Genomic DNA, 3205 nt, shown 5'->3' on the forward strand with positions numbered 1-3205 from the left:
TGAAACTAATTCGTAAAAAAAAACGAAATCTAAATAAAAGAAAATCAGTATCAAGATTTTATTAAGAGAAAATCACGAAAGCGGCTATTTTTCTGATGATGTTAAACATATACTCATACTGCAAGAATCAACTAAAAACCCAGCAAAACAAACCTAGCATAATTAAACACATACTCATACTGCAAGAATCAACTGAAAAGCAATCTAAAGTAACAATTTTTATAGGGATTTTTGTACTGAGTACCGGTACTGAACCGGTAGCGGTACCAAATTTCCCGTACTAAATTTTTTTCGGTATGGATTCGGTACCCACGTTTTGGCATTTTCAGTACCAGTACCAGTTTGATACGGTACCGGTAAAATATCAATTTTTACCTTCAAATACCAGTATTGTACTTGTACTGAACATTTTCGGTACCGATACCGATACCCAATTTATTTTTTCTGGAAACTGATAAAACAAAACGCCGGATTGGTTTGTTTTTTTACATTATGATATAGTTTTATACAATTATAATAAAATTATAAATCTGATATGCTTTTAAAAACAGGTATTTACCCTTACAATTGGAATGTATATAGGACATGAAGAGTGATTGAAAGTGGGGATGATACCTAATCGAAATCAGCAGCTGCACCCAATGTTGTTCCCAATATCTCCTGAATTTGCTGCATATTTTGAGTTTGTTTATTTATCTTATCCATAGTCTTGTCAACATCATCAATATCTAGAAGTTTTAGTTTTAAAAAAATGAGGAAAACAAAGAGAAATCGTAAATTCTAGGTAATATGAATACACAGTGCCTTTCGGAAGGCAATTGTTTCCTTTGCACATTCTTGGCCGACTCTCGATCCATGAGTTTGTAAAAAAAATATTTCTTAATATGAGATCCAAAATATTAAATTATACAAATTTAAACACAATATTCACAATAAATACCGATGAAGTTGATGTTATAGATGTAAGATGTGACTGATGGATTACATGGTCATCATAAAGCTTCATCCACCATGTCCCATTCATCCATTGGCTTCTTCAAGATAGTAAAACTATAAAGAAACATGTTTTACACCCTGACTTGATCCGACAACCAGGAACTGTTCAAAGAACAATTACACTCACCACGGTCAAGAAATATAATAAGAATCGAGTAATAAATCAATAAACATATAGAAAACGCTTACAGCTAATCCTCTACGGTCGTCACCATCATAACTTGTTTCGTCTAGAGCTTCAATAACACCATTTCCATCATCATAAATCAATCTGCTGCAAAAAAAAAGAGTATTCGTATTTTATGCATATAGCTTGTGGCGGATTCAAACTTTTTTAAATGTAAATTGTGAAAACTATTGACATCATTAAAGAAAGATGTACATATGGAGCACTAACTTCAATTGCCAATCTACAATGTTGGTTCCACCAACGGATCTATCTACCAAAACCAAGAGCTCACTTTTTTCGTCTTTTAGGTAAATTCCGAGTTGGCAAGACTGATCTGCAAAATAATCCAATACATATATCATGTTGAGGTGAACGACATAACTGATAATCAAGGAGTACAAATATTGTGTAAGATTTTTTACTGTTACCTTCAATATATTGATGAAGAAGGTTGTGAAGTATGATGATATGATGTTTATATAATTGGATTTTACTCTTCCAAAAGGTAGTCGGCATTACTGACAAAACGATGAACACCAAGGAGGTGTGAATGGCAACTGCTGGTTGCCCCAAGACCTGCAAAAACCATCCCTTGCAATCGGCTAATCTGGTCACCTCGGCAGTTGATCGAACACCTGGTGTGCAAGCACAGAAAACCACTTATGTGAATCACAACCATAAATGAACAGTTTTTCTGGTACTACCGGAACTCAAAAACAATATTCAGACAACAAACATATAGATACCGTCATTTCTTGTTTGATCATCCTCCACCACCATTATAACCAGCAAAAACACAGCTTAAATAGCATCAAACATGGGCAAGATAATAATCTAAATAATCGAACTAAATTAATGGACAAATCGATATGTAGCAGCTGTCCAGTAATAAGAGGCAAATTTAATAGCTAAATCTAACAAATCGAACCTAGAACGAAAATTCTTCTATACCAAACAAATATGAATCGTAATAATGGTTAACATATTCAAGCAACAAATCAAGCACTAACTTTGTATGACATCATTAAACATGTAACATAATCTCCATATGAAGTCACAAACCCTAACCTCTAGGAAATTGGATCTTGAACGGATGAAGAAACAGAGAGAATGAGATGAAAATGAGAGAGCTGAACCTGAGATGAGACGAAAATAAGAGACGGTCAATGAAGATCTGAAATCATTTGGATCTCAAATCAATTGGATCTTGTGAAATCTTCATAGATCTGGTGAAATCGCTTTGATGTTCTTGAATCGCCAGAGAGAGAAAGGGGCGCCAGAGGATTTTGATGTTCTTGAATCGCTTTGATGTGTTTTGATGAAACACATCAAATCCATACACAAAACGTAGATCAAAGAGCGATCAACACGAATATGTAAACGAAATCGTCAAAAACAACGAAGAAAAACGAAGATCTGAAGAAAACGCGTTGGGAAAAGGGTTTTTGAAAAGATGAAACATGGGTCGTCTAGTCTCTTCTCTCTCTTTTTCTCTGGGTTTTGAAATTTGGTTTGGTGATAATGAATTTGAATTTTGAATGAGTAAAGTTGCTTGAGGAAAGGTGGAATGACAGAGAGAGGTCTGAGTTTGAATCAGATATGAAGAAGGTGAGGAAAGGGAAAGAAGAACCGTGGAGCGCGTGTAGGGTTAGATGAATGATGGGATTGACATGTAGGAAAGATAGAGAAGAGAGGGCTTGTGGTGTTGACACCTCAGCCAAAAGGCTTTTGATTTATTATAATAGTAAGATATGGGCCAGGATCATTTCAGAACCATAAATATTTACAGAACTCGCAGAACTCTTAATAAACAATCTTTTTATTTATATATTTTATGTTTAGGATAATTTTATCATTTATTATGTGTATTTTTACGATTACATACATGTTAAGAGTAATTTTTTCAATTTTTATATGTAATTTTATAATTACACATATGTAAACTAGTTTTTTTACATATATGTAATTAGTTATGACACATATATATAATTTTGGCAATTAAACATATGTAAATTACTTTTAACATGTATGTAATCGAAA

At 33.5% G+C, this 3205-nt stretch overlaps 1 long non-coding RNA gene across 1 annotated transcript; it reads right to left on the minus strand.

Moving 5' to 3' along the window:
• Positions 1–1378: 1378 nt before the first annotated feature.
• Positions 1379–2848, minus strand: LOC110918362. The gene is made up of 3 exons (XR_002581263.2): positions 2302–2848; positions 1594–1800; positions 1379–1499 (listed from the first exon to the last, which is right to left on the minus strand). It is a non-coding gene; the product is annotated as an uncharacterized LOC110918362 (long non-coding RNA).
• Positions 2849–3205: the final 357 nt, after the last annotated feature.

This window comes from Helianthus annuus, chromosome 16 (genome assembly GCF_002127325.2).
Source record: "Helianthus annuus cultivar XRQ/B chromosome 16, HanXRQr2.0-SUNRISE, whole genome shotgun sequence".
In the NCBI taxonomy this organism is placed as follows: Eukaryota; Viridiplantae; Streptophyta; class Magnoliopsida; order Asterales; family Asteraceae; genus Helianthus; species Helianthus annuus.